Source organism: Canis lupus, chromosome 2 (genome assembly GCF_048164855.1).
Source record: "Canis lupus baileyi chromosome 2, mCanLup2.hap1, whole genome shotgun sequence".
In the NCBI taxonomy this organism is placed as follows: Eukaryota; Metazoa; Chordata; class Mammalia; order Carnivora; family Canidae; genus Canis; species Canis lupus.
In genome coordinates, this window is record NC_132839.1 from 48,988,844 (window position 1) to 49,001,192 (window position 12,349).

Here is a 12,349-nt window from a genome sequence, read left to right on the forward strand (position 1 = left end):
ACTAAACTCTCTCCAATTGCTCTGTTCAAATGCTCCATTAGGATCTTGTCATCAAACCAATTGTGTGAATATATTCTGGCCAAGGGATTGGCAAAGTGTCATATGGAACCTCTTGTGACCATTCCTTAAGAGTTGGCCTCTCCACTTTGTCCTGTCCTCTCCCCTCCTTCTTGGGAGGTGATGCTGCACTCCATCTTGGATGATGAGGCCAGGGGCCACTTAGGATGGCAGAGTGTCATGAGCTGGAAGGAGCCCACATCCTTGAGGGTTGTGTGGAGAAGAGGTGCTGTGCTAGTCCAGAACTGCTGTCAGTACTTACTGGCTGTGGATAGTGGGTGAATTGCTTCATCTCTTTGAAGCTTAGTCTCCTTATCTGTGAAGTGGGTTTTAAAACTAGTTGCGCCACAGGCTTACTAGGAAGATAAAATGAAATGATTTATATACAAATGCCTAGCAAATGCATGCAAACAAAAGGGGTTCAATAAACACTGTGGATTTGCCTTTAATGAAAACTCCAAACCTTTATACTCCTGCAGAGAAGATATACAGCCTATGTTTACTTTCACCAAGGGAATAATAACACCTTAGATTTGCAGTTTACAAAGCACTTTGACATTCATTATCATATTTAATCCATGCAACACCTCTGTGAGGAAGGAGGCAGCTCAGCATGACTGTTCTTTTTTTTTTTTTTTTAAAGAAGGAAGAGCCTCAGAAAAGGAATGACTTGCAGAATGATGGTTACCTAACTAGTTAACTAGCAAGTGACAGAATCAGGCCGAGAAATCTCTCCCCCCTTCCTTCACCAGAAGGATATAGAGATATGCCCAGTTGAACATCCTTATTGGAAACCTTGTTATATTTTCTATTTAAATTATTAAAAAATGGCCTGTGGTAAATATCAGGCCTCAGACAACAGATTACATGAGGGGCAAGTTTACAAATTGTTCCTTAAAGGAACTTGTTGTACAATCCATACCAGGGCAGCTGGAGAGCTTCTTGAGACGTGAAAACAATGAAGTCCATAGACGATTAAAAAGAAATCAGGGAAGTGCCCTCAGAGTTTGTTGTGCTTGGTATAAAGACATCGTGTGGCTGCAACTATTTTTCTTTCTAGTTGGGAACTCAAGATAAAGAAAGCAGAGAAACCAAGAGTGTTGTGATTTGCAGCCAGAAAGGAATCTCTAGGTCTCTTTGCTGATAGTATGAGCCAGGCGATGCCTGCTTTCAGACTGCAGAAAGAAGCTGGCACCTGAGCTAAGTGGACTGACAGGCCGACCAAAAGGCCAATACCCTAGAGTTGTGCACTGTGAGAGGGATACTCACCAGTCAGTTCTGGTTGGAGAACTCTGATTAAACCGTGAACAATTTGCAGCTAAAAATTGGAGGTGAAGTTTTGAGGGAGCACCTGGCCAATGGTCCCCAGAGTAGCCTTTTCTTACTAAAATATCCGGAAGCTGTAGAAAGAGAAGAAAACTCACTTCAGTGGAGGGGTTGGGGCTGTGATCAACCTGAAGGCTGTGTTAGGGAAAGCTGCTTGCTCATTGCAAGGAGGGTGGAACTAGCTGGGGGACAGACCACCGGTCTCTGGCAGCTGAGCGCTGCCCAATGCAGCCACACTACTGGGAAGATGGACCTGCTGCTCAGGAGCATTGATCTGGTTGGAGCCTCAGCAAGGCCTGGCCATTGGCTATGTTTCGCTACTCTGCAATTTCTACTCAGTGACTCATACATACTGTCTTCATACCTCTCAGATTTCTGACTCAGTCTCTCCTACATGCCTACCTCCTTGCCTGAATTTACCCTTATTCCCACTGCCAGGACAAACCTCCTGTCTAGGTTGCAGAGGAAGAAGGAGTCACAAAATGGTAAATCTCTCAACTTCACTTATCAGACCTGCAAACCCACTTTTATTCTATTCCTGTCTAGATGCCCTGTCTCATATCTAATCTGAAAAGTTCTTAATATTGATACAGGTATATTAACCCATCTTTTACAGAGTCATGTAGAGTTATAGAATCAATCTTTTCTAGCAACCCCCTTGATCTATTCTAGATATCCAGGCGGTCCTTTTTTTTTTTCCCCAGGTGATCCTTTATTTTAGCTTACATTCCCTGTACTGTTCACCCAGGTACCATGTGAAATGTTAGCTGTTATGCAGACTTACCTTCTCCCCTAACTGACCAGGTGCAAAACAATTATCTTATTCAGAACTACCTGGACTAAAGAATTTGTACTTGTTTATTATGATCCTAGGGCGTGGCTACATTAATTACTACATCAGCTAAACTATAGAGAAAATTGTTGATTGTTCCAAATTTTTGAAATTCTATTGAGGACATTGATGTTGTTTGAAGGAATGCATCCTACCAATACCTCCAGGCAGGATATTATTCTTAGGAATAATATATATTTAAGGATATGTTTTTTAAGGATTTCATTTATTTATTCATGAGAGATGAGCTATCCGGGTGCCCCTCTTTAGGAATATTTTTAAGAAGACATAGTGTATTGAAGATATTAAGGAGTCATACACTTGGAATGATCTAAGTGATTGCTCCAGTCCTGGGTCAGCTACTAAGAGCCTGATTTTTGCATGGGAATATAACCAAGGAAGTACACAGAAGCATCATAGTATGTGGTAAATCTTAGTGGAGATATGTGTATTGTCTCTGGGTATTGTCATGACTGTCACATCACTGTTACATCCAAAATTTTACCTCTTTCCAAGCACAAGTACATTTTTCTTCATCGATGTACTGTCTACAGGGATCACCATCGTTAGTAAGATTGGCATAATTTTTGGCCTATTTATAAGAGTAATGACTTTGAATATTTTTGTCTATTAGGGAATTCGATCTGAAATACTAATACTGAGGAAACACCAAAAATAGTTATAAAAGAGGGGGTAAAGAAGGGAGCTGGGCCAGTTTATATGATCAGGTTGAGTCATGGTCATTACATAGAGTTGTAGCAATCCTGTCCTGGATGTTCATTAACAAATATTAGTCTAAAAGCTATTTGTTGATTAGAATATTCTTGAAAAAAACTGTCTTTAGGAGGATTGATTACATGTATGGCTATTATCTGGGGTTTGGCCGTACTGGTAAGAGAGCTGTATTACTAGAGGTAGGATGATTTTACCTTCCGTAAGGCCTAGACAAAGAAAATCAGTATCAGTAGTATTGGTGGCATGACAGGCTAAGTCAGAAGTGTGTGATGTTAAATCAGTAATGAGGAAAAGTATGATTGAAAGGGAGACTAATAAAGGAAAGTGTAGCATATAGAAAAACCCTGTTCTAGGGACACCTGGGTGGCTGAGTGGTTGAGTGTCTGCCTTTGGCTCAGGGCATGATTCTGGAGTCCTGGGATCGAGTGATGCTTCGGGCTTCCTGCATGGAGCCTGTTTCTCCCTCTGCCTGTGTCTCTGCCTTTCTCTCTCTGTGTCTCTCGTGAATAAATAAATAAAATCTTAAGAAAAATCCTGTTCTAATCACCTTGGGTAGAAACTGTCCCCTTCATATGGTCATCAGCTTGTTCTGAATCTCTTGAGTTAGAAGCCAACTTCTATGGACTGTTTCCTTCTGGAAGCCTTCTTTTGGGGAAATCTCAATTTTTTAGTAGATATAACATTCTGATTTTTATCAGACAGATGGTGTCATTTTGATTGAGTAACATATTTAAGGATAATTCCTTGTTGTTTGACGGATGTACCAGTAGTTAAGAGCACGTCATAAGGTCTTTTCTAGGGAGATTCAAGGGCAGCTTTCTCTGATGTCTTTTCTAGTACCCTAGATGACCTGTTTTAGGTCGAAGAGGGACTGATTAGGTCATTGGAGGGGGAACAGCAGCCTATGGAATGATTGGACTGAGTGTATTGAGTTAGTCCCTTATAATAATTAGCTTGTAAAAGATGGAAATCAAGTATGGGTGAAGATATTCCTAGTTGCATGGATTTTCCAGGCACCCTTTTACCAAGAGGTGGTGTTTGAGCTCTTAAAGGACAAGAACTCAGGACTATAAGACCTAAAGGTGGTTAGCTACTTTCAGTTTTAATATTTCACATGTTCTTTCTATATTCCCAGAGGATTGGGACATAAGGACAACAGAGATTTTGAGAAAAGAGCAAAGCTTTGTATAATTTACAAGTAATTCTTCCAGTAAAATGTATTCCTCTATCCCTGAATGGGTAAGTAGGAAGGTCCCAAGTAGGTCCCATAAAACTAAAAGTATTTTGGCCAGAGTAGATTCTAGGTTTGTATCAGGGGAATACAATCCACCTACAAAATGGACATACTATTGTTATTATACATAGATAAACTATAGTAGCAATTGTATAAAATCCATTTGGAGATTGTCTGAGTATCCCTTTGGACATAGTTCTGGTCCATACCCCACCTTTACAGTATTCTCCAAATTATGTTGGTTACAGATGAGGAATGAATTGGATATTCCAGAAAAATTTCTCAGCCAGGAATTGTTTAATATTGTAGTTGCTCATTCCTGCTGTGATGAATTGTTTCATGGTATATTTTAGAAATATTCCTTTGAGATTATCCGATGTTCCCCTTCAGCCATCCTGGCCTCACCAGATCTCCTCATGTATCTTACTCTCTAGTTATCCACAGTGTTTGTTTTCGGAGTTGGTAGCTAAATGTTGTGCATCTATTATGGAATTCTTGAATGACTATGGATATTAATTTTTTTATAGGTGATTCTTGCATAAGCATGATATCAGAGCAGCTTGTTTAGCATGATGATCTACTAAAGCATTTCTTCTAATCTCTACAGCATCTTATTTACTTTTACAAGAACAATTTCCTCAGGTAGCATTAAGATATCAGTAATTTATGTATTTGTTGTCCATTGTTTGTATAGGAGTGTTAGAAGAGGTTAAGAAATCTCCTTGCTTCCATGTCATTTCAAAATCATTAACTACTCCAAAAGCATGTCAGCTATCTGTGAATATATTTACCCTTTTGTTTTTAGCAATAAAAGTGAATTTAGCTACACCATTGAAAAAGCTATATTTTTGATTACCTACATTGATTTGACTTTTAATAAGGGATTGGGAATGCCTCATAGTTTTAAGGTGGCTGTTAAAGGGATTTTTCAAGGGAATCTGTGATAGCTTTCATATAACCAGCCTGGTATTATCTCTTTTTTTTTTTTTTTTGTATTGTCTCTTTTTATTTTTTATTGTGGTAAAAAATATGTAACATAAAATATACCATTTCAATCATTTTTAATTGTACTGTTAAGCAGTAAATTGTGTTAAGTGGCATTATGTTTACATCGTGCACCCATCACTACCATGCATCTCTAGAACTTTCTCATCTTCTCCACCTGAAACCTCTGTACCCATTAAACACTAACTCTCCATACCCTAACTTCCCTCAGCCCTGGAAACCACCATTCTTCTTCCCGTCTCTATGGATTTGACTACTCTAGGAATGTCATATAAATGAATCATTTCTGACCTTTTGCATCTGGCTTATTTCACTTAGCATAATATCTTCAAAGTTCAACCATGTTGTAGCATGTGTTAGAATTTCTTTCCGTGAGCTGAATAATAGCTCATTGAATGTGTATACCACACTTTGTTTATCCATTCATCTGCCATTGGACACTTGGATTGCTTTCACCTTTTTTCTGTTGTAAATAATGCTGCTGTGAACATGGGTTTAGATCTTTTCCTTTTTAAGAGAAGACCAATCACCAAACAATATTAAGTTAGGATTTGGTGTGGGGATGTCTATGATATGTGTTCTGGACATGGACAATTCTTAAATAGCAGAAACATGATTATAATATTCTCCCTCAAGGGTAAGGATAATAAAGTTGCTGGGTGGAGTTGTCAGAATAGTGTATGATACTATGAGAAGGAAGAAAGTAACAATATTTTTTTATTAATAGGCTAGAAGAAAAATGTTGGCATTTTCAATTAGCCATAGGGATCAGGTTTAAAGGCAATCCAAGTGCAGGATCTGAAGTGCTTTATTTAATTTAGCTGAGGGTATACAATTGCTCTGAGGCAAGTAGAAAAATCTCTAGCTTCCAGACCAAAGGGCCAGATATAATAGGCAATGGGTCTTTGATGTGAAGAATGTTTTTGAGTTAATACCCCTAGAGCATGGCCTAACCTTTCAAGCACAAACAAAAGATAAGGCTTATGATAATTTGGGAGATTTAGTTTAGATGGCTGTCAAAGGGATATTTGAAATCACTGAAGGCCTTTTTAGTTTTTTTGTTCCATGAGAGGGTGTGTGATATTTGATTCTGTCAAATCATATAGAAGCTTGATATTCCAGAAATACTTCGTGGCCGTTCTCCATAATACCCAGTGAATGCCAGACACAATTGCATAATTTATAATCTCTCCTCAGATAATGCCTTTCCTGAAGTTAATAGGTCATGGTCTAGACAATGAATTGTTGTTGTTGCTGTTGTTTCAGAATTGGAAATTCTCTCTCTCAGCTTTGTGTCCTGTTTTTGGTAGCTCTGTGAGTAGAAGTACAGAGTTGGCTTTAGAATCTTCAAGGAACATAAGTAGTCACCTGCATATTGGATCCAAAGGGACCCACAAGGAAACAGCTTTTCCTTAAGATCTTTTAAGATTTGAGAAGAATAGGATGGAGCTTTGGTGAATCCCTAGGCCATAACTATCCAAGAGAATTGTTGCTTTTCTGAAGTGAAGGGAAATACATATCACATACTTCATCAAAGGGATACTAAACAATGTTGAACAACAAAAAAATCTATTATAGTGCAGAATTTGCCTTCAGGTGGGACTGAGGAGGGCGTGGTATTTGAGTAAGGTAGTGCTGGGAAGCAAGCCTGTTTTAACTGCTCCCAGACCTTAGACCAATCTATAGGCTCAACTGTTAGGCTTTTAAGCAGATGAACCAGGTATTACAGGGACCATTACAAAGAATAATTAATCCATTTTTTCAATTTGGCTGGTTGTAATTAGTCTAAGATCTTCTTTGCATTGAGTTTTAGTAGAGTATTGGGAAGTTTAGGTTAAAGTTTAGGAGAATCAATCTGGACTCTTATGACTCTGTTCCAAAGCATTGACTTGCCTTTGCCCAGTCTTCGACTTTTAGGGATTCTGAGACTGTGGCTGACTCTTCAGTAGTTTCTGGAGTCATACACAGTATAGGTCTTTTCATATGAATATCAGTTATAATTTGGGGCCTTCCAAAAATAATCCCTCTGTAGTACATTTTAGTTGTCAGTTCTACTTGCTAACTTGTTCCCTACCTATTAAATTTACAGAAGTCGTGTCACAGAGAAGAAAGGAATGTTCTCCTGCTAATGGCTCCAATGTAGCAGTTGTGGATGGGAATGTGGAAAGGGGCTTGTGGTTGTTGAGAATTCCCGCTACTGGAGTGGTTTCAGTGCTCTGGGGCATCTGATGTTCTGTGATATGGATATCAATATATCAATATCTATATCAATAAAAAAGATGAATTGTCCATATATATATTCATAAACCATGCTCCTTGTGGGTTTAGGTGAAGGGTAGGGAATTAGTTGGGTTCTTTCTCCTAGTTGCAGCACCACTGGGCTGACTTTAGACAGTTGTTTTCTGTTTCCTAACCAACATATGGCATGAATTTTCCAATGGCCCTTCTGCTTGCAGTATCTACAGGTGTCCTCATTCATAGACTCTTGGAATTCTCAGAGAATAGAAAAGCTTTTGCTTTTGTTTTTATTTTAGGGACCAGTTGTTTAATTGGGACAGCCAGAAGTTTGTTTTCATTCCTAGCTTGTTTATTTTCTAGGGCTTTTGAAAATGTTAAGCCACATGTTGGAGATATTCTAAATTGGCAATTTCTCAGTCCAATTTATTTTTTCTGACTAAGTTTCCTATTTCAAATGTGAGCCTATTTACCAAAAGAGAGGGCAAATCTCCTTTTGCTTCAGCCGTTAGGTGTATCTCAGAATATTGTTGAAAAGATTTCTGAGGTCTAGTTTTAAGGTCTCCTATTGAGACATATTTATTTTATTTACAACTTTGAAGTTTCATCCAATCTTCTCTCAAGGGGAAGATTCCAATAACAGCCATATGTATTTCATTTCCTATTTTTTTATCCTCTCAAGACCAATATCTGAAATATCTGGATTGTGCACAGTTGGCTTATTTAAATCCCACCCGCACCTTGACCTTCCCACCCTGTGGCCTTTAACCATTTTTTCCCACATGAGGGCTTATAATTAAGTGAGTTAGTTGGTATGGATCCAGCAGTCCAGGATAGTAAATAACTGACAAGATCCCTAATTCTGCAGGTTACTTTTGTCTTCCTGAGGTTTTGGAGTTCTTAATTATAGTCCTGAACTTGAGTTTGACTTCTAGATCAGCATGTTATCCTAGCAATTTTGAGATGATATTGCCAAATGTGATCCTTTTCCTGAGAAAATCTGGGAAAGGATCATTCACTTGGGAGGTCAGAAGAAGGAGCAGAAGGACTTGTAGAGGTAGAGTTGGCTGTCTGTACATGAAGGTAATCTGGAGTAGAGAGAAAAAGGTGTAAGGAGAGCAGATTTCAGAAGGTTTGAACGAAAGTGAATTCTTTTTGCTGGCTTCTGCCAGAGAGTCTTTTAGAAATGCTATCTTAAAGTCAATGTTTCATGTTCAGGCCTTAGCCAATCTCTGAATATTTGTCTTTGCTAGTACTCCTGTTCAATGTTTTATTTTTATTATTATTTATTTATTTGAGAGTGAGAGAGAGAGAGAGAGAGGGCACAGAGGGAGAGGGAGAGGCAGACTCCCCACTGAGCAGGGAGCTAAATGAGGCCCTTGATCCCATGAGCTAAATGAGGCCCTTGATCCCATGACCCAGGGATCATGACCTAAGCCTAAGGCAGTGCTCAACCAACTGAGCCAGCCAGGCGCCCCTCAATGCGTTATTTTTAACATGCTGTAAGTGCCATATAGTAGAGTTGGGTAGAGCATGTGGTCTTGAGGCTGCCCCTCCCTTGTTCCTTCCAGTGGTCGTGGGAAAAAGGAATGAACTGAATTTCGGGTGGGAATAGTGGTGGGTGGGTGCAGGCTGGAGGGAGGGAAGTAGCAGGGAAGGGGCTCTGCCCACCCTGGTCAGGGTGCCTATGTAGGTGCTTAACCAGCTGCAGGAATATAAATAGCTTGGTGAATAAAGTACAGAAAGCCAAAGGAAATTTTAACTGAAGAATCAAATGTGCAAGAGTTTTATTGTCCTATTACCATCTGTGGACATGGCTACGGTCAATTCTATGATCTTATGGATCTCTTTAGAATTGGGGGAAAAATCAGCAAACTGGCTATTCATGGGATGGTTTTGGGTTGAGGAAGAATGCTCAGGAAAGCAGCACTTGGTTTTCTCTCTCTTTCCTATTCTGTTCTAGTAGGTTCACCTGTGACAGATTTGTCAGATGTTAGGAAATGAAGTGTGAGTCGGGGGGGGGGTCCTACATTTAGTTAAAAGAAGGTTTCTTAAAAGAATTAAGGATTTCACACACTAACATGGGAAAGTAACAAAGCTCAAATCTCTCTATCAACCCTAGTCATTCAGTAATTGAGTGAATGTCCCCCTCTAACTTGAGGATCTGTCCCATGGTTAGAAGGCTTTTTCTGGGAGAATACAGGGTAAGGTAATTTTCCTAGTATAAGAAATTCCTCCACCACCAAGATAACTCCTTCTTCCCCCTCCCCACCAAAGGTTTATTTATTTATTTTTAGAGAGAGAGCAAGAGAGAGGAGGGGGAGGGGCAGAGGCAGAGGGAGAGAGTCTCAAGCAGCTTCCCCACTAAGTGTGGAGTCCCACATGGGGCTCGATCCCATAACCATGAATTCATGACCTGAGCTGAAACCAAGAGTCAGATACTTAACCAGCTAAGCCATCCAGGTGCCCCCAGAAAGCATCCATGAAACTTCCTCTTTTCCAGGAAGAAAGATCCTCACCAGTAGGAAGCATGGGTAGGGGAGGGGGTTCCCAGACAGTCCCACCCATCTATTGTTCTCCAGTAGGATAACCTGAAGAAGGCCTAGGCCCAATCAGATCAATCAAATTAGACTCTTTGGGATGGGATCTGGACATCAGTTTTCCTTTAATTTTGATTGAGAAACGGTGCTCAGATTCTTGCCATTCAGAATATGGTTCTCAGATCAGCAACATCGACATCACTTGGGCACTTGTCAGAAATGCAAGTTCTCGGACTTCGGTCTAGACCTGCTGAATCAGAAATCAGAAGCTCTACGGGTAGGTCCCAGCAACCTGTCATTTCTATAAGTTTTATTTTTTTTCTTGTGGTGAAATCGACATAGTATTTATCACTTTGACCATTTGTAAGTGCACAACTCAGTGGCATTAAACACATTCGCAACGTTGTGCATATATCACCATGATTTATACCAAAAACTATTTCATCATCCTCAGCAAGAACCCTGTACAGTCCCCTTTGTCCCCACTCTCCCCTCACAGCCCCTGGTGACCTGTATTCTATCTTCTGACTCCATAAATTTGCCTGTTCTAGGTACCTCCTATACATGGAATCACATGATATTTTTCCTCCTGTGTCTGTCTTGTTATCGAGCATCATGTTCTTGAGGCCCATCCATGTTGTATTTTAGCATATATCAAAATTTCATTCTCTTTTGTGGCTGAGTATTTAGCAGCCCTTATTTTAACAAGCACTCCAGGTGACGTTCACTCAAGTTTAAGGACTACTGACTCAGAGCAATGCTTCTCAAATTTTACTGTACACCGGGATCACTTAGGCGTCTTATTAAAATGCAGGTTCTGATTCATTAACCGACTTAACAGCTGATTCATTAGGGTGCCCCAAGATTCTGCGTATCTAACAAGCTCTGAGTGGATAGAGTTGAGATCCACTCTCTGGAGCCTTCATAGCTATACCCCATTTACCCAAAAATGACAAGGTGCGGGTCAGTCTCATTATGGCATAGGGTGAGAAGGAGGCTCTATCTATTTCTGCCTCATTGACCAGAAGACATGGACCTCAAGACCCAGTTGTTCTCTGATCTGGCCTTTCTGGGCTGGGAGATGGTCATGAGTCTTGTTGGGCACTGGATTGGGAAGTGCTGGAATCTGAGGACTTTTGGAGAGCCCTGTGTTAATTACTACACTATAATTGACAATGTGGTCAATGTTTAGTCACTGTCTTGAGATTGCGGATCTGACAGTGCTGGGAGAGAGGGTATGAGGTAAGGCTGGGTGAGCCTTGGGAGTGAGACAGGATATCAGAGTAGAGGTGGGCACCAGCATCCTTGGGAAATGGCTGGTGTAGTTCAGTGGCGTCACAGTCATATCAGGGGTCCCTGTGCCAGGCAGCAGGGGCAGCACTTCTGTCTTCTTTCTTGATTGATGAAATCTGACATGGTGTGGGGCAGGGAGGGTGTGATGGGGGGAGTGGACAGGGTTAGAGGGAAGAAGGATGGGCCTCCAGGCCCATCGTTCGCATTGAAATGCTGCCAGATTTGTATTTTCAAAGCACCAGTAATCACCTCTGAGTGAATTCAACCACAAAATATCCTCAACCAAGGACTATTCAACCTAAGGATATTCCCACAGAAGAAGAAACCACTACATACCGCTACAAGCTGTTCCAGTCTGACTCCTCAGATGGCATAAGCTGTCCCCTGTGTGTGGTCTTGAACTAGGGAACAAAGATGGTTGGGAACATTCTTTTGGAATCTTAATTGTTTTGCAAGTAGAGCTGCTGCATGGCAGAGAAAGGAGTGAACTGCATGATAAGGAAATCATGGTTCATTCATGTGATGTAATACTTTGCCACTGGAAATGTCTGAAAGGATTTTTAATGACATTGTGAACATGGTCATGATTAGAAAGTGAGAAAAAGGTTCAAAGAACATATAGATGCACACATGTATATATATTACATATAAAAAGAAAAAAGATAGGGCAAACTCAAAGTCACAATGGTCATCATTGGATGGTAGGAAGTAGTGGTTTTTAATTGTCTTATTTATCATGTTTGTATTTTCTACATTATTTGTCATGAGCATATTACACTTAGTAACAAAAGAGAATATTAAAACTATACAGTAGGAAAACAATAAAAAAATCAAAAGACACATATTTTTATTATTTTTTTAATTTTTTAATTTTAATTTTTTTAAAGACACAAATTTTTACTATTTTTAATCTCAGCAACAGAGTGTTTTAGTGCTTGCTAATATTTTAAATATTCAACTGTCACCCATTCCCCTCAGAAGCTCCCCCTAAGACTCAGAGAGAAAGCCATGATCTTTGACATTGCCTCCCTGGCCTCCTCTGATCTCCATCTCATGGCTCCTCTGACCTCTACTCCATGCCTAGTCCTTCCC

At 40.0% G+C, this 12,349-nt stretch overlaps 1 long non-coding RNA gene across 1 annotated transcript; it reads right to left on the reverse strand.

Annotated features, from left to right (window-relative positions):
* Nucleotides 1-827: 827 nt before the first annotated feature.
* LOC140617367 (uncharacterized) lies at nucleotides 828-11,686 on the reverse strand. Its single transcript, XR_012017613.1, has 3 exons — nucleotides 11,594-11,686; nucleotides 1,327-1,457; nucleotides 828-1,124 (listed from the first exon to the last, which is right to left on the reverse strand). It is a non-coding gene; the product is annotated as an uncharacterized lncRNA (long non-coding RNA).
* Nucleotides 11,687-12,349: the final 663 nt, after the last annotated feature.